Raw genomic sequence first — 27,368 nt, forward strand, 5'->3', positions numbered from 1 at the left:
AAAAAATCCAATTGTTTACTTCATTTCTACATGGCAGTGCTGCTTGGGCTGTCAGTCTGAGAGCAGCCAGATCTCTCTGTGGCTGCCTGAAAGCAATGGAAATAACACAGCGAGGAGACCTTGAATGGCTTCAGTTGTCGGTCCTAAATCCTGACCTTCCAATAACAACTGCTCTTCTCCCAAGGGCCTTGGAAGTTGGATCCTCAAAAAGTTATGAGGCAATGACATAATTTTGGATCTAGTCAACATGTGTTACAGATTTTATAAGTAGAGAGAGGCCAAGGGGGGCTTTTTACAGGACCCCTTTACTGATCTCTTTCTGATTTTCCTGCTAAAGGTTGAGGGTTCTTGGACCTCAGAGACCCCAGTTATAGCCTTGGTTCAAGCCAAGCAACAAGCAGGACCCACCCACAATTCTGAGGGTATTGTTACTAGTTCAGAGGGGGTGTCTAAGCTTGCCTAACATTTGACAGATGTGAGCTGCCTCTTGTCCTGAAAGAATAACTAAACTAACAGTGAAGAGATAGCCAGAGAATTCTTCATTTAATTGGAAGGTTTATCTTTCCCTAGGAGGCCTTTCTACAGAAGCAAGTCCAGCCTCATGAGCTCTTTATGAACATTTAAGAAATTACTTTCATAGTAAAGATAGTAGAGTCAGGCTAACCTCTTTGAAGGTGATAATCCAGTGATAAAAACCAATGATGGGTCTCTACTCATTGAATTCAACCCTCTACTCCTACTACACATGTCCTCTCCTCCCATTGTCCTAAAGAAATCAACAAGTTTCATCAGTATGATCCAAAGGGCCACTCTGTATGGTTTGGAAACTGATCATGCTCAGAAAATATAGTTTCAGATTTCAGCAGAATCACCCCACCCCATGAAAGTATGCCTGAACATTACCAATCTGAGATCCAGCTAGAATATTGAGATAGTACTTACTTACCCATGGTTTAACCAGGTCATCTTACTGAAACTCTAAGATTTGCTGCCTGATTTATTGCAGTTGCTTTGAAGCATGGAAACATAGACTTGATTGGTGAGAAATGGAGGGAAATCCACCCCTCTGCATTGTCCCGTTGTTTTACTGAACTAGTGCAGTTGGGTGAGGTAAACCTTATATACATAAATCTTTCCCTTGCGCTAAACCACAAAAATGAAAATGAAGAGGTAGGAGTTTATCCTTACATACAGAAAAAGCCTTTAATGTAGCGTTATTCTATTAGTTTTGTTAACTAAAGGGGAAAGTACATATTCAGAGCAATGCAATTACCTAAGGGTGGCACACCCTGTGTATTCTAGACTCTGCTTTTCTTTGTCTTCCAAGTTGTTGCCAGGGAGTCTAATATATAACTTTTAGAATGAAACCATGGTTTTTAGCTTGGGAGCGACTCCCAGGAGCCTGAGGCCCAAAACTGTACCCAACGGAGGCAAAGAATGTAGATGAGTAAATTGCTCACTGCACAAGGTGACTGGCCCAGTGATCAAGTAGAGGCAGAAATCCAGTCCAGGGTCACCTCACCAAGCCATGCACTCTGGTGTTGGCTGCCTCTGCTTCTGTAGGGGATGCCTTTTATTAATTCACAAAAAGGAATTAGAATGGACTGGATGCATTCTTGGTAATCAGAAAAAAAGCTTGGTTTCCAAGGCAGAAAAAGGCTAGAACTTCTCTCTAGTAGGAGTGGGAGATTTCAAGTTAACACTGCCACTCAATATAGGCATCATATTTATGCAGTCTTTTATTTATTCAGGTTCCCCATTCTACTTCTTAATTATTGCCTTTGTTGTAATCTCTTCCATTTTTGTCACAGTGTGACCTTTGCCACAACCAACTGAGCAGTAATTTTCAGTCCAGACATTAACAAGATAAAGAGCAGAGGACCTCGAAAGACCTGGTAGGAAGAAGTAGATCTTGCCTACATTGCCAATGCTGATAATTTGTTGTTATGAAGTTGGATGACAGCTATATATCTTTCAAAAGGTGTGTGCTGAGCGGGACAGGACTGAAAGATGGTTATGCAGAAGCTTTGAACCCCAAAGAAAGTGTACTCTAGAGAAACGTAGGATCATAGATTCTTCATTCATTCATTCCATGGATATTTTTTGAACAGCAGTACACTAGGTACCAGGTGAAATTTAGAGATATACAAACTGAAAAGATCCTGCTCTTGGGTTCTCAAAGATTTTGGAGAATGATTTGTAAAGAAGTAATTCAAATACTAACCAGGAGACTCTGACTTCCTTGGGGAGTCTAGATTAGAACAGAAAAGCAAGGGCATACACCTGACTCTCTGCTAGACCTAGAAGCAATGACTGTTACTTTGCCTTGGTGTGCATGCCAATAGGAACGGACACAGTGGTTTGGTTTTCCTAACTCCTGATATCCATCTACCTTAATCTCCATGGTGTCTTAGATCCCCTGTTAGGGTAGGATTTAAGCTAAATGCACCTTGCTCTGCTAAATCGAATGCTATTTAGATGGTCCTGAGAGTGATTCCATATCTATACCTGAAGTGTCCTTTGTAATCACAGAGGATACATGGCTAGGTCAAGCAAGTGTTATTCAGATAGTACTGGGAACATTTTAGATTCTCTGTATCTTCTTTGCCTCCTCATTGGCTTCCATAAGCCAGTAGGTGGCACTGATACCTTGGCTTTGTACCTGATCTGCTCAACTGTACTGGCCTCTATGGGCACTCAGAAAGTACACCTTAGATATAATCATCACCTGAAATAGCCCCATTTTTGAGATTTCAAATAACACCTCCAAAACACCCACTCTGACTTTAGCCCACCCTGCTGGATCACCCTTTCACTCATCAGTCCAGTTGCCTCTTGCCTTTCTTACTGGGGCTAGGCCTAAACTTCCCAAAACTCAAGTTCTACTCATTCTTTTTCAGAAGGTGACCTCACTACCTAATTTGCTGATAAGGTACGGAGTTTCTCCAGCATTCTTTTTCTCAATGCCAAAATTTGTCTCTTTTCTGAGATTGTTCATTTGTCTCCTCTCTATGGAAGGTACGTTGCTCCTGGTCATTGTTGGCTGTCCATTTAATGCTCTGGATATTCTTTTCAGGATAGTTCTCTAACAGTCTCTTTGTCTTCAATCATTTCTTCACATCTCCCGTCATCCTCTGATCTACAAAAGTTCTCCCTAACCCAAGACCTTCCCAAGCACTTTTCTTCCCTGATAACCGACTCTGAAAACATGTTTTTCCCTCCTACCATTTGGACACAAAATGAAGAAAACCCTCATAACCTTGAGGCTGATGTAAGTGAGTCAGTGTAGGACAGCTAAGCTGTACACCTCTCTCAAGCCTGCATGCCTCTTAACTCTAGAGCAAGTCCTAGCTTTGGAACGGATGAGAATAGAGGGACCTGCTCCGATTTCCATAATTATGCAGATGTCCAATTAGTTACATAAACAAATGTCCCCAACCCCAGCCCATGCAGGCACAAGTTTTCCACTGCACATCTGAAACCAAAAAAAGGCAGATTCAAAGGATATAGTGAAGTTTTTTTAAATTTTTTTTCCTGGTTCCTGGAGCAGCAAACTCTTGTCATCTGTCTTCATTGCACAATGAAACTAAATGTTTATGACAGGCGTGATATACAAAATTCTTGGAAAAAATCACTTTTAGCACAGACTTCAGGGGCCAATATTTTGTTCTCCACTTCATCCTACAAGCTCTTCCTTCTGGAGTCTTCATCTATTATTCAGCCCAAATTATCTTTCTACTGTGATCAAAAAAATTTCATTTCCCTTTTAGTTCCTTTCTCATCTCATCCTATAATAGTTCAAAGGACATGAAGGAAGTGGTGTCTCACGGAGAGAGGTGATGTCTCAAAAGCTGATGACATAGCTTAAAATTAGTACTTGTCAATTGAAAAATTTACCAGTAAGTGGCTTGCTGTGCTTGGTCTACCTCTTGTTAACATTACACAATGTGTTCATGTTTACAGATCTAAGTTATAAGTAAAGTCTATGAAATCACCCAGAATATGTAAACATTTATTATATCATCCACAGCTACCAAGTATGATTGAGACTCACATAATAATTTTTAGGCAGACATGACCAGGAGAACTTCCATTTTTCCTGCAGAAATGCTATGCTTTCTTTTACACTTTGTAATATCCTTTATTGATTTGGGTCAAATTTGTAGTAGCATTTAAGCAGATATGTATATTATACACACATATAGAGTCTAAATAAATTAATAAACACATAAGTAGATAATGATGTGAGTGTGAAACAACTTTTTACCAAGGGTGATTAGTAAGAGAAGATGGAAAGAACATTTGATGGGAAATCAGTCATTTGTTTTAGACTGGTTATTTCAGTGAGCAACCTTGGGATACTGAATTATATGTAGTCTTCTATATATGTGCTTTATCACTCAGATGCCAGGAGTCATAGAGTGTAACTTTCCTGAATGACTCTACAACCACAAGGGCTAATCAAGGAACACTGTTTCTTTGCAAGGATGCCAATACCTAGTTTCCAACTTAAGATACTGTTGTGTGAAGACAGTTGTCATGAAAAGAAATCCATACATTTATTACTTTTCACCAGCTATAATAAATACTCAGTAGCTTTCAAGTTATATACTAATGAAATAATTCAGTTTTTAAAGCCTTGTTGAGTGTGACATTTTATAGCAAGGCTCAAAATATGAGGCCATAGAGTGAGACCACAGCAGCTTTTACTTATAAGTCTACACAATTATTCTGCCTTCAAAAGGAAGGAAATTCTGAAACATGCTACAACCTGGATGAACCTTAAAAATGTTATGCTAAGTGAAATAAACCAGTCACAAAAGAGCAAATGTTGTATGATTCCATTTATATAAAGTGCCTGGAAAAAAATAAAAAAAAAATAAAGTGCCTGGAGTAGTCAGATTCAGAGGGAAAGAAGGTAGAATGGAGGTTGTCAGGGACTAAGGGGAGGGGGGAAAATGGAATTGTTGTTAATGGGTATGTGGTTTCAGTTGGGGAAGATGGAAAAGTTCTGGAGACAGATGAATAATGGTGTTGGTTGTGTTACAAGGTGAATGTAATTAATGTCACAGAATTATACACTAATAATGGTTAAAATAATACATTTTATCTCATATACACCCCCCCCCCCAATAAATCTAAACACTGAGTTTGTTCTGTAGCAGGTCAATACCTAATCTTAACAAAAAAACTCAGGCTTGTCTGCCCTTTGGGGATGAGTCCAAAGAGCACCAACCATCTTGGGGAGCCAGTTTGTTGAGCTGAATCTTGGGAGACATCCTGTGATAATGGAGATCAATAGATAAATGGATAAAGCTCATGAAAATGGAGACATCTGACTGATGGGACACTGCTGTTTCCTTAATTTGTTACTGTTGTTTGTTTTCCATTGAGGACTACAAATGCAGAATAAATATCAAGCAGCTAGAAGGAGAGATCTGGTGGTGTCTGGGGGTCACTGCTTTTCTATTTTGTCCTCTTAACAGGACTTTCCATCCCCTCCAAGCTTTTCTGATTGACAGGAGGTATACTTCCTTGTCCCATTGCTTTTTTTATTCTCAGGTGTTGGCATTCATCCGGGTGGTTTTGCAGATGCTCTGAAATGCTACTCTGGCACCGCCCATGGGTTGGCACCTCTGCAAAAAGGGTGGATTATAATTTGTGGCTCTAACACACTTGCAAATGTTTGGTTTCCTCCTGCCTGCATATTGTCCAAAGAGCAAGGAATTAATAAGAGTTGATCCTTTTTGTTTCCACCACTCTTTGGTCCCTGACCACAGTCAGGCTGCTTAAAAAAAAATGTATCCAAAGTGAAGTCTTGGCCAACACACCTGAACATAGTGGTGATGTAGCAATCACACAAGTTCTTATTCATTGACACCTAGTATATTACAAAGTGCTGTTCTATGTACTGTTTAATCCAGACAACAGCCCTTTTATAAATGAGAAACAGATGAAAATCAAAGAGATGAAAATCTTGCATAAATTAATGCAACTAGGTAAGTGCAGAGTTGGGCCAGGTATGTCTGAACCTGAGCCCATGCTCTTTCTGCAGTATTTCCTTGGTGTGGATTCATTTCCCTTTTGGGTGTTCCAAGGCACTTTGCTATTTATAAAAAGAAAGAACTTGAGCACAAGCCCCATCTAAACCATTTGGTGAGGTAAGGGAATCAAAAAGGAATGCACTGTGAAAAAAAAAAAAAAAAGGAATTCACTGTGAAAACAAATGAACTTAGAGCACGCATATTGCGCAAAGCAGATTTACTCAATGATTGAATATACCCTCCAAATTTATTTTCTCTGATAAAATGTCCACTATTTATTAAAAGGCAATTCCGTTTATCAGACTGAGATTTTACAAGCAGTTTGTTGTTTCCACTAGGTTAGAAGCTCCTAAGAGGAAACCCAAAATGGTTTTTTTGAGTGAATAAAATAATGAGCTGGGGCTCTGCTGGGGATTTTCTATACTACTTAACTGCTGTCAAAAAACAAAATAAACTGACTCCTCAGAAATAGTTTATAACCAGACTTGTAGCAACTTCTCTCTGGTATTCCAATGTATATGGAAATCTAGTATGAATGGATTGGTTCCTATATATCTTTTCCTCAATTAAGAGAATTTTGCATTACCTCTATTTTTGTGAAAAGTCCTTCTAAGTCCTAGCTTAAGGATGCCTAAATTAAAAAGACACTGAACAGTTGGTTGCAAAACCAGACACAAGAGGGGACAAAAGACATGGGTGTGGTTATTAACGGCAATTAAACAAAGCTTATCATCCAATCTGTGGAGTCATGAATACTTTCCTATAAAAACAGTATGGTAGATGGAAATCCATTTGTTGCCCATCAGAGGTGTATAAAATTGTCTTGCCATTATCTTTATTTAGTGTTCTGTCTTTGTTATTCCTGCAAGTGAACTTAGAATTTCTGTAGGTTCTCTAGTGCTCTCAATCCCCCTACTGCTCAGGTTTGATGCTATTCCCCCCAAAACTCCCACCATTTGTGGCTGAAGTGGGACCATTTTCATGGGGAAACTGTACAGCATCTGATTTGTTCACAGTGAGGGGATTTGGGGGTTCAATACACAGTGACAGAAGTAGGTGACCATCTTTTGGAAAACGTCACTGATTACCTGAGGCAGGTCCCAATTGGGTGAGATGTGAAACCCACTAACTGAGAATGTGAATGACTTGGAAGGACAGGCTGTGGGCAGAGCTCCTGTGTGCACCCCAGTGAGCACCGTGCTATGGAGCCCGAAGGGCTGTCTCACATCCTCCCCTCTGGAAGCAATGAAGGATGGCAGTTGAAATTCTCAGAACCATTGAGCATTCCTGACACTCTTAAACTCAACAAGGGTCCTAGCATGCAGATCAGATCAGATAAAGCCCAAAGGCTTTCCTGAAGAGCTGAAAACCATCAAAATGGTCTCTGGTGGTAGGAGTCCTGCAACACAGGCATAAGGATGAGACTTGTTATCATCCACTTTCATTTCTATGGTGAACCAAAAGAGCTTCCCTAACCTCTCATTTATTACTTGCTCTTAAATCCTTCAAAGCACTGCTGCTGTTCCCCACCCCCATCCCAGAGGAGGGAACATCCTCAAATTACCCTCCTTCTCTACTAGTTTAGCCACAGGCCTCTGGAAGTTGCTGGCTTCACCTTTCTTCTCCCACACTCCCTTAGTCTTTCCTCAAGCCCAGCCAGCTGGTCTAAAACATTGCAGCCTAATCATTAATTAAGAGAAAAGAAGAAGCTCCTGGAAAGAGAAGGAATTTGCATTCCAAGACCTAGGGCTTCATGTGCGCTGTAGCTGGTAATTGACATTCAGTGTTTTATTGGGTCATCATTACTGCTGCCCACTCACAGGCAGTGAATGCTGCCTTCTAAGGGATCCATTGGTTGGCCTAGTGACAGGTCTGAGTGGAGCACAGCCCCCAGGACACCTCAGCCCATTAGTGACTGGGTAAGCATTTGATTATTTAAGATGCTGTATGTTTTACTGGGAGTAACCGAATTGTGCTCTTTAAAAAGCCCAAGTGTGGACATAAAAAGAGGGAACCAAAGTTTTTGTTCCATTGGGTACCAGCACTGTAGGAAGCACTGGGTTGGAGAAATACATTTTTTGAATCATCCCCACATTTTGGACTCATCCCCACCTGGGTTTGATTTGGGCTTCCTCTTCCAGCTGTCTGACATTAATCAAGTCACAGATTTCCCTGACATTCTTCTTCTATTGTGGATTGTCTCTTATAGAATTTGGTAAGGATCAAATGAGAAAGTGGACCTAAGCACCTAGCACAGTGTATTTCAGAATATTAGTGATGATTCTCAATACTTTAGTGTGTTATCGCATTCCACCTCCAATAATAACATGCGGTAGGGCTGTCAACCTCATTTGACCAAATAAGGAATTGAAATGTCAAAATGTTATCTCTTTGAATGATGGTTCAAACCCTTGTCTGCCTGGATCCCAAATTGTGCCTTACCTACCCACCTTCCCCCTCAAAAGAACTTGAAAACTATATTGGCTGCACATGGTGGAGCAATGGGGCAACCACAATTACTGGCCCTGTGTATCGAGAACCACAACCTCTCAAAGCAATTCAGCTACAAGTTGCCACCCATGCAAGTTAATCTTGATAAGCAGCCCTTTGGAGACAGCCTGCCTGCATCAGAGCAAAGAGTGTCAGCATTTCCAGGGCCCTGGAGCCACAACTGTGCTCTTTCCAGGCTGTTGAGGTACAACTTTGTCAGAAGTAGGTGGACCTCTGTGAGCCGGGCACAGAAGATGACTACTTCCAGGCTGAATTTCAGAGTCAGGTGCACAACGTGAGGTTCCTGGTCCTGTTGTGGAGCTGGTACCATGCTAGGACTGACTTCCTGCTTCTCCTTTAGGTGAGGTGCTCTGGATGGACTATGCTTCCTCACTTGCAGGGCTTTGGGACAAATCACAATTTCCTTTCTGTCTCAGGGAGGGTGGAGCTCATAAACAGATGAAAATGAAAACGGGCAGCGTTGTTTGGTTGTGAGTGTGTGTGTTCTGGGTGTGGGGAGGAGGTGGGTGGAGAAACCGTGAGGAAAGGATCTCCCTAATCCCTAGTTGTCAGAGACAAAGAGTCTCAGGTGCTTCCTGCCTACCAACCTTCTTCTACACAGTTTGCATTTTAATAGAGCTTTAGATTCTGTGTCCAGCACATGGAATCCAGGACTGAAATCTCACTGGGCCCTGCCATAGACAGAATGTTCCCCTCCATGCCTAAAAGATTCCTCTCATTCCCCCTGTGTGCTTAGATGACTATGAGTCATCCCTCTCCCCACTTGAGGGAGAAATGTGATACAGGTGAAGTGCATGTACCTGGCACCAGATGTCCTTGAGTTGAATCTTTAGGGCTGCCTTGTGCAAGTTGTAAAAAAGTTACAACTTTTTAAAAGTTGTAAAAGTTTACACCTTTCACAAGTAATATAACATCAGTCAACTCATCTCTAAAATGGAAATAATCACAGTTGTGTCATAAAATTGTCGGAAGGGCTAAATACATTGATATGTGAAATGTACTTTGACGGACACCAGCACACAGTAAGTGCTCAGTAAAAGTTAGCTGTTACTACTGTTACTATAGCTGTGGGCACAACCAGGTCCCTTAGATAAGCAGCAAAAGAAAATGAAAAAACCTTTAGAGCCAACCAGCCTCAACTCACTTCTTACTGTATAGGTGGCTTTGAAAAATTTATTTGGCCTTTCTTCATCTGTATAAAGTTCAGTTGCCCCAAACTTTGTAGCTCCCTGTTTTTTTACTTGCCTTAAGAGCAGGCAGTAGTGTCCTTTTTTCTACTGTGATTAGCTTAGAACTTACATGGTAGATACAAAAGTATCTAGAAAAGATTTCCTTCCTCTACCACTGTTCAGGGACCACTTAGAAGAATAGACTCCAACAAGTTTATTAACCATTATATTAACTTTTAACAACTCAACAGGTGTGGTCCTGTATGATTAGCATCAAAGTGCAGTCTGTTCCGTTCAGGGAAATGGCAACCCTCTGCCCTTTCACTATCCACCCTAAATCCACAACTCTAGAACTATTAACTTGCTAAAAAACTGTAGGCACCCCAAACCAATATTTGACTGCAAAGGCAGGTCAGCTGTTCTTCTGTTGCCCAATATTATACCTCTTGTTGCCTTTTGGGGACATTTATTAGGAATAACTTAAAATTTCCTGTGACTTTAACTGGTCTTTAATCGGCTCTTAACACAGTGGTCAGGGATTGATAGTGAATTTTTTTTTTGATTGTGAATTAATTTGCACAACCTCAACATGAATCTAAGAGATATCCCTTAGGCATTATTAATATCACAAGAGGGTTTTGGCCCTGTCAGAACATTCCAGAATGATATGACTCAACGTGCCCTTGTCTTACCTTGTACCTTAATGCCTTGCTATCTCCTTTAGAAGTCCAACATGCATCCCTGTGCCCCAAATACATCTCAGAGAGCCAGGGTCTGCAGTGAAATTACAGCCTGTGCATCCCTCCCTCATATAGACCTGAGAACTTGCCCTCTCAACCTACTCAGAGAAGTCCTGCAGAGAATGGAGGAGGACATTGCAAAAACCCTTTGCATTCCGCCAGAAACCAACAGCTCTAGGAAGTCTACAGGAGCCTCGAGAACAATTCAGCTCCTCTGAGAGAAGAGCCAAATAAATGGCTGGAAGGCAGAGATCTAAGTACTTGAGGAGGTCAGTATGAAGTCTTGCCCCTTTGGCCTAACCTCTACTCTCCTGCCAGGCCCACCGTGAGCAGATCCTTGGCATTTCCCTAAGGGACTGTAGCACCTTCCTGCGCCGGTTACCTTGCTGTCTAGGGGATGGGGACTCTTCAACATTTCTAGGGAACATGCAGTCAAGGCAAAAGTCTGGGCCCCATTTTAGTGTGTCCTGGGCCTTTAGAGCCCAGCCCTTGGCTCAGGTTCAGAGCCGCCAGGCAACAAGGCGGGGTTCAATGTCCAGAGCTCAAAAAGCCCGAAACTCCCTGGCAACTGGGCTCCCAGATCCCTGCAGGCAGAACTGGTGAGTCAGGCTCTCCTCCTCTTCCCAAACTCCCTGCAGGGGCTGCCTGACCTGCTTTGACTCCTTTTTGCTTTCAAGGTTGCTCTTGATACTCATCTTAACCTGATTTTACACAGTGTGATGTGCCTGGGGCCCCAAACCTTTCCCGGAGAGGGCTGATTCTTCTCTCCTGCTGTTCAGTTTGCCAGAATGGGCAGGGACTGGCTGCAGAAGAGCTGCCTGTGTGCTCTGGGAACTTGAATGGTCTTTTGCTTATGCAATCATTCAGTGTAATTAGATTGTAATTTTCTAAAGATGAATTTGTAAGGGGCCCATTTTCTATGGGATGAAAACAAAATAAGCACTTACTACAGTAGCACAGATGATGGGCAGGTGCAGTTGCTAAAAGAAGAAGAGGCAGGAGGAAGAGCTCCTTGCAGTGTAGCGGGGGCATTAGAAGCCCAGGCCTTGAGTTAAAGATAGGGGAATCTTTTCAGGCAAAGCTAGGTGCTTTCTCAGTGCTTCCACATTTAATTCTCTGAGCAGTTTATGGTGATGAGGACTGTTGTCATTTTAAGGATGAGAAAAGGGAGGCCCAGAAAATTTGTCATTTGCTCAAGGTCACTGAATTAGTACTAATCAGAATAGCTAGTACTAGTGACACTCCTATGCTACAAATTGTCCTGAATGCTTTACACAGATGTACTCACTCCTTAAAATAATAATCCTATGGGGAGGAAGGGGGCATTGTGGACCACTGTGTGCCTCATTTTTCTGTGAAAAAAAGTTGAGGCAATGAATTACTAAATGAAAGATTATTCTGATGGCCGAGCTGGGACCTAAACTCATGAGGTAAGACTCTATTCCTCTAACCAGGATTTGCTGCAATCCTTTTCCCCAGAAAGTGGTGGTGATGGGGTTTGATTCCAAGTCTGTCTGATTTCAGGTGTTGTGTGCACCTTCAGCATTGCTGGAAATCCAAATAATTGGTGGTATGTGTGTGTGTCTGAGTGAATATGAGGATAAGTTCAAAACATGCAGTCCTAGACCCCTCAATCATACAATCCATAACTATTGCTTGCCTTCCACTTTTTGGAAGCTGTGTTAGAAGAGCTCAGCATGAGCCCTTCAGGAGACAGAATCAGCTCACATAACCAGGTACATAAACTGATATAGAATCAAGTGCTTAAAATCTAATGGTTGCATAGAACAGCTGGTTCTGATTGCAGTCTTCCCAGAGGACAGGGCCATTTCTTGTTCATTTCGGGGTCCCCATGGCTTTGCTGCATGAGTAGAAAATTGTTCTTAGACTTGATTTGTGTTTTGGGGGGAGAAATTCATTAAAGTTTTTTTTACTGAAATGAAACTGACTTGGGTCTGAAAAAAATGGATGTGGTTAGGTGGTCAAGGGGAAAGTAGAAAATGTTTTAGGAGAGTAGAACAAAGGATTTGAGGCTGAAATAAGCATGATGTCTTGACCCAGGCAAATGATTGGATTGACAAGCAGAAACAGAGTTTGAGCAAATGAAAAATGAGTTTGGATAGAGGCTGTAGATAGGTCATGGAACATCAGACAAGGATGTATCAAGTGGGTGTGGATGGCCAAAGGGAGCCATTGAAGGTTTTAGAAGAAAGTCAGTGATGGGAACGAATTTGGCAGATCACCCTGGTCAAGTCAAGCTGGATGAATTGGAAGGGACAGCTGGGAAGTCAGCTAGGAGATGGCCTCAGTAGGCCAAAGTGAGGGGATGGAGCTCCAGTGACCAACATGGTCAGGACAGGGTGGTTCCCACAAAACAGTCCCAGGATCTTGGGGGAGGGACAGGTTTTAGAGCTTGTCTGCTCTAGCTGCTTCCTTTTCTCCTCTCCCAGGGATCAGGCTTAATTGTCTCAATGATACTCTAGTCTAGTGACTGCTCAGTGTTTGTATAAAAATGGAGAGTCATGGAGAACTCACTATCTCTCCTTTCTGCTTTTGGAGAACTGTCTCTGAAAGGTCTTGGTATAAGGCCAAAATTGGCCTCCTAGGGAATTTTGTACAATGGTCATTTCAAAAGAAAGAAACAGCTGCTCTGAGTGAAAAGCATGATATGTATGGGAATAGTAAAACAAGTCAGAAACCGAGTCCAAGGCTCAGCTGGGCTGGCCTTGAGCAAGTCAGGTGAACTCTACGTGAGTTGTGACTTCTGTGACAATGAGGACAATACATGTCCTGCCTTATACTCTGGTCTGTTTGGATGATCAGACAATATGCTTGTGACAATGTTTTAGAAACTTCAAAATGCCTCCTAAAGGAAAAGAACACATGACTTTTATGCTCCACAGAAGGGAGCCGAGTACAGTTGAGTGCCAGAGAAAGCTGGATCCCAATTCCAGCTCTACTACTTCCCAGCACTGTGATTTGGGGCTCCTTCTCCAACCCTCGTTTCCATAACCGCAAAATGGCATAAATATCATAAATACAGTCCTGCCTCAGGAAGGTGTGGCAACGAAAGGCGTCTGTAAGCACTCAGCACAGGCTGCGCCTGACCTATGATGATGACCTGTAACCTGATGGCTGTGTAGAGGAGATGAGTAGAAAAGGAGTCCGATCCATGGCCTTGAGCTTGAGTGAGGAAAGAGATGATGGTGATATTGGTGGTCTGAAAAGGGGAGGGAAGCTGACTGATGATCTGGCAGATGTTTTGAATCTGCGGCTCCTGGCATAGCTCTTAGGTTTACACCCATGACACAGGCACTGTTTTGACAGTGGCCGTTCTTCAGGCCCGCTCTATATTGGGTGGTCATGCTCCCTCTCTGATGCCCAGTCGGTTAGGCTGCAACGTAGCGCAGGCGCTCACAGCCCATCCTGCCCAGAGCAGTGCCATAAACAACAGGGTGCTTGCTGCACTGTCACTGGTTAGAGTGTCCTGTTGAGATGCCAAGATGGTGAAAGAAATGTCATCACCTATGTGTTCCTACCGAGGGACTGTCCTATTCTTGGCCAGGATGCCTGTTTGGCAGAAAAGCCAAGCATTTGTAGACCCTTGGACGTAAAACCTATGCTGAAGGGAGGCACATTGTCAAAAAGGGCTCTTATCACAGTGGTTTCAGCTGCCTGCTTTGCATTTTCATCACATTCTGAAAGCTGTTTCTTCACTAAGGAACCAAGTCTTAGGTAAAGGATGAACTGGTATCGGGGTTAAAGGTGCATGCTGGTGCTTCCAGTTTCAGTGAGGAGTGACCTTTTACCAACCAGGCTAAGTGCCTAGTGAGGTAAGGGCTTGAGTTTGATAACTTTTTGTGTTCAGGAGAGCAAGCAAGCTTTGGAAAGTCCATCTTTCTAGAAAGTTTCTTCAATTGACCATCAGACAAGCTGGTCTCCACCTAGGAGGCCCCCTTCCCCAGATGAAGAAGCCAATCATAGCATTTAAACAACTTGCCCCAAATCATACAACTTGTCTTACTCTTCCTTTCTATCCAACTATGCTGAGGGTGGGGGGAAAGCATCATTGTGGGAATATGTAAAGAGAAATAAAGGCAAAGCAATACTCAGAGACCATCGATAATGATGCTATCTCTAGGTTGGCAAAGGAATTTGTACTAGAAGGGTGGTGAAGTAACATTTAATGGACTCCTATGGTAAATGTCTAGTTGTTTATTCTGAAATTTCTTCTGCTTCCCTGTCTTCAAATATCTTCCATAAAGTGGATATTTGAAAATAGCTTTTCACAGTCCAGATCAGTCTCCTGAATTCAATAAGCCTGCATTCATGGCCCACCAGCCTCTATGCGTGAATACTTCGCAAGTACCTCCAACACCACATGCTCCACAAGCCGAAGCACCTTCCTTCAGTAATTGTACTCCTTCTATACTACCCATCTCAGGGAGTGCTTCCAACCGTCCACTCAGGAGAGCCAGTGTAGAGAACTGATCCTCAGCTCCATTCTCCCCTACGTCTAATCTCACGATTTCTGCCAACTCTATCATCTGAACATCTGAGTTCTGTTGTCTCTTCCCTGTCTCCAGCACCACCCCTGAATTCTAGCAGTCTCTCCTATTTCTTTTTTTTAAGATTTTTATTTATTCATGAGTGACAGAGAGAGAGAGAAGAGAGAGAGAGAAAAGCAGAGACACAGGCAGAGGGAGAAGCAGGCTCCATGCAGGGAACCCGATGTGGGATTCGATCCTGGGACTCCAGGATCATGCTCTGAGCCAAACGAAGGCAGGCACTCATCCACTGAGCCACCCAGGGATCCCAAGTCTCTCCTATTTCAAGTGGAGATTTATCTTCCATGTTGGTCTCCTGGACTCATTAGCTGCTCTAGCCATCCCATTCCCATTCTGTCCTCTCTATAACCAGGATGATTTTTCTCCAAGTCAAACTTTGTACTACTCTTTCACCTAAGATCTTCCAGTCCTGCTCCCTCAATACAAAATGAAGCTCCAAAGAATGACTAACAAGTGTCTTCAAATTTGGTGCGTTGCTTCCATTTCTAGCCTATTCCCTGCTGTTCTGCTTGGTCTCACCAAAGCAGACCCTTTGGTGCCTGGCACACATCCTTTGGCTCTCCCATGTCGGTGTGTAGAAACCAGTTTCCAGGGGAGAGCATCTGCTTCTAAGAGAGTGAGACCTTCTTCAGTCCCTCAGAAGCCTAATGGATACACATGGAAGGCCAGAAGAAGTAGATTTCTGACTCCTAGAAGTTTTCTTCAGCCAGTGATGGGGATTTGGTGATTGAAGACCACAGCTCCCTTGCCCCTTCAGTGAGATAATGGAGGACTATGTTCTTTTTTTTTTTAATAAAGATTTATTAGAACAAGAGCAGGAGGAGCAGAGGCAGAGGGAGAGGGAGAGAGGATCTCAAGCAGATTCCATGCTAAACATGGAGCCCGACCTGGGGCTTGATCCCACGACACTGAGTTCATGACTGAGCCAAAACCAAGTCAGGCACTTAACTGATTGTGCCACTCAGGTGCCCTGAGACCTGTGTTTTATAACCTTTTCCTGAGATTCCTCTCAGAACTGTGTTCTTGTCACCTCCATGGTAGCTGGCTTGACAGTATAACTTTTACTGGCTGCCTTTTCTTTCTGATTTCACCTTCTCACTCTATGCCTGGCATCGTCTTTCATCTCCCAAATAAACCTTTGTACTTGCATCTTTGTCTGAAGTCTGGTTGGGGAGTGGGAGACAACTGAGATACCTGGCCAGGCTCTGGCATTCCCAAGGGATTTCCAATTCTCCATGTGCATCCTGTACTTTCTCACTTAGAATATCCATTTGGTTTGTATCTACTTCCTTCTCTGTTCTCCCAGAAAACTACTTATCCTTTATAACTCAAAGCTGCCTCTGATATGAGCTTTCTCTGAATCTTTCATATCACACTATTATGCAGGCAAATTGATTTTTTTCTGTGCTTTGTACATATTTTTAATTCTACACATCAACTGGTATTTCTGCCCACATGTATCTCCTCCATGGATCTAGGTGTTCTTTGAGATCAGGAATAATTTCCCATGATCTGGACTCCTAGTTGCCATGTGAAGAAGTGATCAAAACATTTTGGTGAATTAATAGATGGACATGTTTGGAGTTAGGGATGCAAAAGAGTCACCAGGTAGCTGATATCTCCATGGAAATGTATTCATTAATGCTCAGTGTAATTATTTTTGGACGATTTATTTTAGCAAGAGTATGTGAGCAGGAGGAGGGGTGGAAGGAGAGGGAATCCCCAAGGAGACTCCCTGCTGAGTGCTGAGTCCAGCATAGGGCTGAATTCCAGGACCCTGAGATCATGACCTGAGCCAAAATCAAGAGTCAGTCACCCAACCCACTGAGCCACCCATTCAGCACGATGGTTGAACACCTACTACACACCAGGCACTATTCCAGCTATTTGAGATACAATAGAGGGCAAAACACAGATCTCCTCTCTGGTGGAGCTTATATTACAGCACAGGAGAGAGTAAATGATAAATAAATGAGTACATGAGTACATTTTATATAGTTTGGGTAAAAGTTAATATGAACCATGGGGGGTTGGGGCAGGAAAGAACAAGGAAATCAAAGTGCTGGTAAGGAGTGACAATGGGAATGCAGGTTGTAAGTAGTAGAGTATAATAGAATCCAGAAACTATAACAGTAGAACCCCAGAAGAGAGTGTGTGATTAGGCTGGAGTCATTCTGAAAGTTAGTTGACAAGGTTAATTACCAACATGCAGTACAGTAATTTTGCTTCCAGTAGGATAGACATTTGTGCTTCGGAGTACACAAGCCCTATTCTATCTAGGCTTGTAATATCCTTAGTTAAAAATGACTGCTTTCCTAGACATGTGCTCCCCAGGCAGATTGCCTGCTGTGAATCCAATTTTTAATGCAAAATGTCTTTCCAGCACAGAAGTGCATTGCCAATTTATTAAAGTTTGTGGAGAGAATGATACCAATAGACAAAAGCATATTAGAGAAGGGTGCTGTGTTTTGGGAGATAAAGTGAAGGGGTGAAGCAGACCGGGGATTCTGTGTGTAGGAAAGCGGGCATTCTCCACTAAATTCACATCTCCCTTACCACCAGTCAGCAAAACCATTCAGGTTGAAAAAATATAGTACATGGGCAATCACAATGATTGTGCTGTACCTAATGTACTAATAACAGTGAATTTATCTTTTGAACTTTCTCAAAAAGAACCACAGGATAGGGCGTTAAATGGGATCCAAGGGTATAAAAATAATTTTAGGAATTAATGGTTTAAATATGAGACTAACAGAGATTCTAGGGGAGATAATGGCTCACCATAATGAGAGACTCTAAAAATAAAATTCCAAAAATATAATCCACAACAGGTCTCAGTAAGGAAGAAAAGGCAAGAGGTACTTCAACCCGTACCATGTCACAGAGAACTCTGCCAAATTTGGTATCTGTCAGGAGGCTGGAGCTTTCAGGCGTTCCTGCTAGGAGCCCCCATATCCACAGGAGATGGAATATCAAGGGGGCTGCCTAAAATTTTTAGGGGCTCCCTGAGCACAAAACAATATCCACATCCTTTACATGGTACAGTGGGCAATTCACAGTTAACCCTGGGCTCCATTGTTAGCTTATCTCTCTCACCCTCTGCTGCAGCTCCTTGCACCCAGGGCTGCAACAGGGAGAAACTTCTGGCACTTTCCAGGTGTTCTAGGTTATTTTGCACCTTCCTGTCCCTTTCCAGTCTCTTCCCCTAGCTCTATCCTGCCTCCTATCCCGAGGACAGACTACTACTCTGTGACATGCCTATAAGAACATTTCCTTGCCCTTCTTTTCAAAGAACATCAGGGCATTTTCTCTTTAGAATGTATGTCTTGATCACAGTATAAATCCCATACAGGTAGAGTTCCTCATTACATTATATTCCATGTGACTAACACAGTACCTGGCACATGGTAAGTGTTATATAAAAGCTGAGTAGATGAATAGACTTAATGAATTAGTGTAACAAAAGAATAGCAGGAAGCATTTAACAATCCAATGTACATTTCTTTAGTAATTTAAAGTGTACCATATGGCAACTTCTCATGAAGGTATATTATTATTTCTATTTTTCTAATGAAAACTGGTGGCTCAGAGGATTACCCAGTCTCTTAAGTATGGTATGCTAAATAAGGGCTCCCAAAGATAGCCAATTCCTCATCTCTGGGACCTGTGAATGTTATATTATGTGCAGTAGAAGGGACTTTTTGCAGATGTGATTAAACTAAAGATTTTGAGGGGGGAGGTTACACTGGATTATCAAGGCAGACCCAAGTATCCTTGAAAGAGGTAGAGGGAGAATTTGCTACAGAAGAAAGCAATGTAGTGACCTCAGTAGAGAGTGCTCTATAGATGCTAATGTTGACTTTGAAGGTGAAGGGGTCGCAAGCCAAGGAATGGAAGGCAAACAGCGTTAGACATTGAGAGCCAAGGAAATGTTCTCTCTTTTACTCTCTGGAGGGTGGTTCTACTGACACCCTGATTTCTACCCAGTGAGACCTGTTGCCTGCTTCTGACCTCCAGAACTGTAGGAGAATACACATGTATTGTTTTTAAGTGTCCACGTTGTGGTCCTCTGTTACAGCAGCTATAGAGACTAATATATACCAAGATTCAAAATGTTAGGAATAGAAGATGTATCATCCTGACTTGGGAGCTCTGCTTTTACTAATTGTGTGGTTTTGGATGTGTCATTTAACTTCTCAGTCTCAGGGCAGAAAACCACATGGGATACTTCTTGCAGGAAAAGTATTGAACAATAGCTTTGTTACCTGTTTGTGACAGGGCCTGAGGAGCACCTGATGCTTACCTTAGTATTGCCCATGTAGGTAAGACACTCCTGGACATAGGTAGCTGGAAGCTGAATTCACTGTGCCCTGCCTACCACCCAAATGTTTCACAGCAGCCCTGCCAGGGAGAGCCACATGGAGCATCCGGAAGCCCTGGGAGAGGGGGGGCTGTGAATGGGACAGGGAAAGGGATTCTCTCTGTCTGTACTCACGTGTAGCACCTTGCATCCTCTTTTTGAATGCTCAGCAATGGTGTCATTATTACTTTCAGAGGAGGAAAATGAGGATTAGAGAAATTAAGGAATTTATCCAAGGTTATAAGGTAAGTGGCTGAGCTGGGATGAGAATCTACATTCCTCTAGTTTAATTGCTAAGTCTGCGCCTAACATCAGTGCTGTGGTTCTCCGAGTGGGACCAGCAGCATTAGCAAGACCTGAGAATTTATTAGGTAAATTCTCTGCTTTCATCTTGAACTTACTGAATAAGACATTCTGGGGTGGGGACAGGGAGCAGGAATTTGCATTTGAACAACCTCTTTAGGTGATTGTGAGGCTTCTCAAGTTGGAAAAGCACTGTTCTATGCTGTTCCTCTTGGAGTCCTTTGGAAGGATGATGGCCATGTTGGCCCAGGCTCAGGCTGCTTGGTTTTCTGAGTTACTGCTTAGCATGAGCAGTAGCAAATGGCCAATGTACATGGTGCAAGGACATACCAGATCTGCCATCCTGAACAGTGGCTGTGACATAAGGCCTTTTGATGGAGGGCGTCAGAGGGAGGAAGAGGAATCCAGCACAGAGTCAGAAATTCTGACTGTGTGGTGTGGTTTATGAGTTTGGCCTGAAACACTTAGAAAGAGTCAAATAAACATCATCTCTCATCTACTTTAGAGTTGTCTGTTAGTTAGCCTGAGACAACAAAAGGGGACTGATATTGTTTCTGTTAACATCATAGCTACATTTTTAAAGCACCTGCCTATAACTGGAATTCTTGGGGCTAGACAAGGTTCCTGTGTTCTTGGAGCTTATACACCAGATAATGAACTTCAGTGATGAGAGGCCTAGAGAATACTGATCACAGAATGGGGCAGGGCCTGAATTAGATTCTGGGTGAGGGTTTTAGGCCTCTGTGTTCTCCCAGACTCATGAAGGACTTAGTGACCTTGGGCATTCCTGGATGGTGTATTTATGAGGTTCTTTTCTGGCACAGGTATCAGAGGTCACATCGCCCCAATCCATTCCTGGAAGGTCCTTCTGGTCTGTGAATGTTTGGCTACCTCCTCACACGGTCTAAGTGGGTCTCCATTCTCAATCATGGTGTTTTACTCCCACAGAGCTAGAGGGTAGAGGTGGCTGGCTGATTAAAAGCAAAGGGCAGCAAGGTCTAACCTAGTAGTGGGATAGTAGTAAACTGAGGTGTATATATTTTGTTGGGGGATAAAGAATCTCAAGATAAAATCTTTCTAGGAAGTAGCCCTACAAAAATAGAAAGGAGAATGAAGAAAGACTGTGTTTTGCTTCGAGTTGTTCCTCTGTGCTCACTCAGCTGCTTCCAACATCATTCACAACGTCCAGGTAAAGGTTACATCTGCTCCACAGTTATCCAGCCAGCCACTGAGTTTTTGATCTTACATAATTTAGTCTTGTCTTCTGTATCCCCAAACCAGAGTCAAACCCCACAGAAGCTCCATGGCCTTACTTACCCTGCCTTTACGTTGTGCCATAGTATTTTCATCCATCCATTCATTCTTTCATTCATTCATAAACTAACAAAGGAGCAAATATTATGTGCCAGTAAGTACCAAGTATGAGGTTACAGTGGGTGTGAAAAAGCAAATGTAGTTCCTGCCCTCATGGAGCTTACAGTTTGGGGTAGGAGATAGACATTTTTTTTTCTTTGAGAGAGAGTTCGTATGCAGGCACATGAGTTATGGAGGGGCAGAGGAAGAGGGACAGGGAGAGAGAATCTCAAGCTGACTCCCTGCTGAGTGCAGATCCCGATGTGGGCCTAAGATCATGACCTGAGCTAAAATCAAGAGTTGGAGGCTTAACTCACTGAGCCACCCAGATTAATAATCACAGAATCAAATGCAAAACTGTGACTCTAGCAGTTTGAGGGAGGAGCTAACTGGGCATGGAGGGTGGGAGTAGGGACAGAACCCCTGCAGAGATTGCACGTGAGAAGAGGGTTGGCAATGTGAAGGACAGAAAGACCAGAGTGAACAGAGGGGAGACAGGGAAATAGGGAGAGGGAGTTGAGGAAGGGAATAGGAGGGAGAGGGGGAAGGAGGAGCAGGAGAAGGAGATGGGGAGAAGAAGAGAAGAAATTGAGAATGGGGCTGTGCATGGGAGAACTTTCAGGATCTTACAGACCTTATATGGTCCTGTATTTACCCAAAAAGCAACAGAGTTCAGCAGAAGAGTATTGTGATCCTATTTGCATTTTGAAAATACCACTTTGGCTGCTTTGGAAAGCCAGGGGCCCTAGAGGGTGCAGGAGAATTGTTTGCAGATTGCTTTAGGCAAGTTATGATAGCAGCTAACCTTGTGTGCTAATGGAGGGGTTGGAGGGAAAATCTATTCAAGAGTTAAATTTAACAGGATTTGGTGATGGATGAGTTGCAGGACAAAAAGAAAGGATCAGGGATGAGTCCAGCTTGGGGCTTAGGCAATAATAATAACACATATTGTGTCTAAAACACACAGGTACTCTTCTAAGTGCTTTAGTAATTTTAAGTCCATCCTCACAACATCCCTAGATCAGAGAGATTGTTATTATCCCCATTTACAAATGAGGAATCAGAGGCACAGAGAGATTAAGTGTATTTCCTAAGATCACACAGCTAGTACCTGACAGAATTATGATTTGAATCCAGGGAGCCTCCCACTGGGGTCTATGATTATAACTATCTCTTATGTTGTAAATATCTCTGGTATTGAACTATCTCTTGGGAAAAAAATGGATAGAGACTCCTTTAGTTAGACATGGATGGAAACATACAGTAAATTATCCTAGGTTCAAGCTGGTCTCCACTCTTAACTGCCTTAAAGGACAGGGACAACAGTGGGAGATCTACTGGCCAGGAGGACTTGGAAGGCTGGGATTCAGAAAGAACAGGAACAGGGGCAGCTGCACTGCTGGAGGAAGAAGGCTGGAATCAGAGCCAAAAGATGTGACCAATCATATGGCAGGAAGAGAGCAATTGACCACTCTAGTCCTCTGATTGCTGACCTTGAAGAGGGGGACAACCACACCGCATTTGCTAAGTAATGAACACAGAAGGCATAGTGCAATGCCTGACTGAAAGTAGGTGATCAGGAAATGGTAAATACTTTTTTTTAAATTGAAGCATAGTTGACACACTACGTTGCATTAGTTGCAGGTGTACAGCATAGTGATTCCACAAATCTATAGGTTATGCTGTGCTCACCACAAGTGTAGCTCCCATCTGTCACCCTACGACACTATCACAGTATCATGACTCCCATTGATAAATCTGAGTACGCAATAGGGAAGCAGAGAAGGATAAGGCTCATAGTTGCCCATCTTTCAAAACTGTGGCTAATTACAGCTCTTATTTAAGAGAACAGGTATGGAAAATGGTCATAAGGACAGAGTGAATCCATCACAGTGAGTACAAATGGCACTAAGGCAGAGCTTACTGGTGAGCTGGCTATTTGTTTTTAGATTGAAGTGTAGTTGACATACAATATCATCTTAGTTTCAGGTGTAAAACATAGTGATTCAACATTTATATACATTACCAAGGGATCCCTACCATAAATCTAGTTACTATCTGTCACTGGGCAAAATTGTTACAATATTCTTGCTATATTCCCTATCCTGTGTACCTACATCCTTGTGACAATTTATAACTATTTTATAACTATTTTGCACCTTTTAATCCCCTTCCCCTATTTTACCCATTCTCACCCCCCCTTTCCCTCTGGCAACCACCAGATTGTTTTCTATATTTGACTCTGTTTGTTTTGTTTTTTAAAATTTCATAAATAAGTGAAATCATACAGTATTTATTTTTCTCTTTTTTCACTTAGCATGATTTCCTCTATGTCCATCCCTGTTGTCTGAAATGGCAAGATTTCATTCTTTTTATGGCTGAGTAATATTCCCTTGTATATTTATATTACATTTTCTTTATCCATTTATCCATCAATGGAGACTTACATTGGTTTCATATCTTGGCAATTTTAAATAATGCTGCAATAAACACAGAAATGCATATATCTTTGCAAGTTAGTGTTTTCCTCTTCTTCAGGTAAAGACCCAGAAGTGAAATTGCTGGATCATCTGATAGTTGTATTTTTAATTTTTTGAGGAACCTCCATACCATTTTCCACAATGACTGAACCATTTTGCACTCCCATCAGTGCTGCATGAGGCTTCTCTTTTATCCACATCTCACTAATACTTGTTATTGTCTTTTTGATAATAGCCATTCTGGCAGGTGTGAGGTTTATTTCATTATAGTTTTGATTTGCATATCCCTGATGATTAGTGGTGTTGAGCATGTTTTCATCTTGGCCATCTGTGAGTTCTTTTTTGGAGAAATGTTTATTCAGGTCCTCTGCCCGTTTTTAAATTGTATTTTTTGGGGGTGGACTATTGATTTGTATGAATTCTTAATATAGTTTTGATATTAACCCCTTATTGGTTAGATCATTTGCAAATATCTTCTCCCATTAAGCAAGTTGGGCTTTGCTTTGTTTTGTTTTCTTGATGGTTTCCTTCACTGTGTAAAGGCTTTTTAGTTTGATGTACTTCCATTTATTTATTTTTGCTTTTGTTGTTCTTGCGTGAGGAGACAGGCACACAAAAAATATTGCTAAAACTGATGTTGAATTTACTGCCTATGTTTTCTTCCAGGGGTTTTATGGTTTCTGGTCTTATATTTAAGTGTTCAATCCATTTTGAATTTTTTTTGTATATAGTATAAGAAAGTGTACAGTTTTATTCTTTTTCACGTAGCTGTCCTGTTTTCCCAATACCATTTATTAAAGAGACTGTCTTTTCCTCATTGTATATTCTTGCCTCCTTTGTCATAGGTTAATTGACTGTATGAGGTGTGGATTTATTTCTGGACTTTCAATTCTATTCCATTGATTTGTGTGTCAATTTGTGTGCCAATACTGGATCATTTTGAGTACTATAACTGTACAGTATAGTTTGAAATCAGGAAGTGTGATGCCTCCAACATTGTTGTTCTTTCTCAAGACTGAGTTGCTCTCTTAAAGAGAGCATGGTCTTTCATGGTTCCATACAAATTTTAGGATTATTTGTTCTAGTTCTGTAAAAAATGCTATGAGTATTTTGTTAGGGATTGCTTTTAAGCCATAGATTGCTTTGTATAGTATGGTCATTTTAGCAGTATTCTTTCAATCCATGCACATGGTATATTTTTCCATTTATTTGTATCTTTCAATTTTTTAAACCAGTATTTCATAGTCTTCAGAGTACAGGTCTTTTACCTCCATAGTTAAACTTATTTTCAGGTATTTTATTCTGTTTGATATGGGATTTTTAAATTTATTTTCATTCCAATTGGTCAACATATGCTGTAATATTAGATTCTGGTGTTCAGTACTTCCATACAACACTTGGTGCTCATCACAAGTGTACTCCTTAATACTGGGATTGTTTTCTTCATTTCTCCTGCTACTTTATTATTATTGTATAGAAATGTAACAAGCTCCTGAATATTAATTTCATATCCTGTAGCTTTAGTGGATTCATTAGTTCTAACAGTTTTTTGTTGGTGGAGTCTTTAGGGTCTCCTGTATATGCTATTATGTCATCTGCAAATAGTGACAGTTTTGCTACTTCTTTCCCAATTTAGATGCCTTTCATTTCTTGGCTGATTGCTGTGGCAAGGACTTCTAATACTATGTTGAATATAAGTGGTAAGAGTAAGCATTCTTGTCTTGTTTTTGATCTTAGAGGAAGCTTTTAGCTTCTCATTGTTGAGTATAATGTTAGCTGTGGGTTTATTAGATATTGCCTTTATTTTGTTGAGAAACTGTCCCTCTATATCCACATTGTTTTTATTATGAACAGATGTTGAATTTTATCAATTGATTTTTCTGCATCTATTGAAATGATCACATGATTTTTATTATGTTTTTTTTTTTATTAATGTGGTGTGTCATATTGATTTTGTGGATATTGAGCCATCCTTGTATCTCTGGAACAAATCCTACTTGATCATGGTATATGATCCTTTTAATGTATTGTTGAATTCAGTTGTTAATATTTCGTTGAGAGATAGCTGGGTTATTTAAGCATCTATGGACAGGCTTTGTTATCTGATCAACTGCTGAAAGCCAGTGTTGGGAGCCTGCAAACAAATAGCCAATTTACATCTTCAGCATAATAGCTCTGGTTATCAGGCTTACAGCCTGGGGATCAGAACACTCTAGCTGCTCATTAGTTACCTTTTTAAACTTAAAGTGCTACTAACTTGCCTCAGCTCTCCTAGTTAATGGCCAGCCAAAGACTGGTACTCAGCTTCTTAATTCTTGGATGTCCACTATTTAAGAATATGAAGTTTGCAGTAATGGCTTTGAGTAAATCAAGAGAAGGCTTCTCAAATTCAGGAAAGAAGTATCCATCTGTGACAGGGCTTCTTAAACTTAACTGATGTGCTCACAGATCATCTTGGCATCTTGCAAAAGTGCATATTCTGACTGAGTAGATCTGGTGTAATTGTACTAGTTTTTTATAATAAAATTTTTTTTGAATGTTTTGAGATTTAATTGACATATTAGTTTCAGGTATACAGCCTAATGATTTAATATTTGTATATAGGGGATCCCTCGGTGGCCCAGCGATTTAGCACCTGCCTTCGGCCCAGGGCATGATCCTGGAGTCCTGGGATTGAATCCCACATCGGGCTCCCTGCATGGAGCTTGCTTCTCCCTCTGCCTGTGTCTCTGCTTCTCTCTCTCTCTTTCTCTCTCTCTGTGTCTCTCATGACTAAATAAATCTTTTAAAAAATAATAATATTTTTATATATTAACCCCTTATCACATATACAATTTGCAAATATTTTCTCTCATTAGTAGGTTGTTTTTCATTTTGTTGATGGTTTCCTTTGCTATGCAGAAGATTTTTAGTTTGATGTAGTTCCACTTATTTATCTATTGTTTTTGTTACCTTTACTTTTGGTGTTAGATTAAAAAAATCATTGCTCAGACCATTGACAAAGAGCTTACCAATTTTTCTTCTTGGAGTTTTATTGTTTCAGGTCTTACATTCATTAAAATCTTTAATCCATTTTGAGTTTTTTTTTTATGGTGTGAGATAGTGGTCCATTTTATTATTTTGTATGTGACTATCTAGTTTTCCCAATATCGTTTATTGAGGAGACTGTCCTTTCTCCATGGCATATTCTTTGGCCTCTTGTCAGCATATAATTGACCTTATAGGTGTGGGTTTATTTCTGGGTTCTCTTTCTTCTGTTCCATTGATCTATGTCTGCCTTTTATGGAAATGCAATACTGTTTTATTTACTATAGTTTTGTAATGTAGTTTGAAGTCAGGGAGCACGATGCCTCCAGCTGTGTTCTTTCTCAAGATTTCTTTGTCTATTTGGAGTCTTTTGTGTTTTCATACCAATTTTAGGATTGCTTGTTCTAGTTCTGTGAAAAGTGCCATTGGAATTTGATAGGGATTGCACTGAATCTTTACATTGCTTTAGGTAGTATGGTCATTTTAACAATATTCTTCCTATCTATGAGCACAGAATAGCTTTCCATTTATTGGTGCCATCTTTAATTTCTTTCATCAATGTTTTATAGTTTTCAGTGTATAATTCTTGGTAGAATTCATTTCTACAGGTTTTATTCTTTTTGAGGCAGTTGTAAATAAGATTCATACCAGTAATGAACTGCCTTCATTACTGGTATAATAATGCAACATATTTTTGTGTATTGATTTTGTATATTGCAACTTTGCTGAATTTGGCTCTTAGTTCCAAAAGTTTTTGGAGCGGAGTCTTTAGGGTTTTCAATCCATGTTATTTGAAAATAGTGGCAGTTTTAC

At 41.3% G+C, this 27,368-nt stretch overlaps 1 protein-coding gene across 1 annotated transcript in view; it reads right to left on the bottom strand.

Annotated features, from left to right (window-relative positions):
- PCSK5 (proprotein convertase subtilisin/kexin type 5) overlaps positions 1 to 27,368 on the bottom strand; it is a 440,983-nt gene that overhangs the window by 106,541 nt on the left and 307,074 nt on the right. The window lies entirely within an intron of this gene.

The sequence above is a fragment of the Nyctereutes procyonoides genome, unplaced genomic scaffold (genome assembly GCF_905146905.1).
Source record: "Nyctereutes procyonoides isolate TBG_1078 unplaced genomic scaffold, NYPRO_anot_genome, whole genome shotgun sequence".
NCBI lineage: Eukaryota > Metazoa > Chordata > Mammalia > Carnivora > Canidae > Nyctereutes > Nyctereutes procyonoides.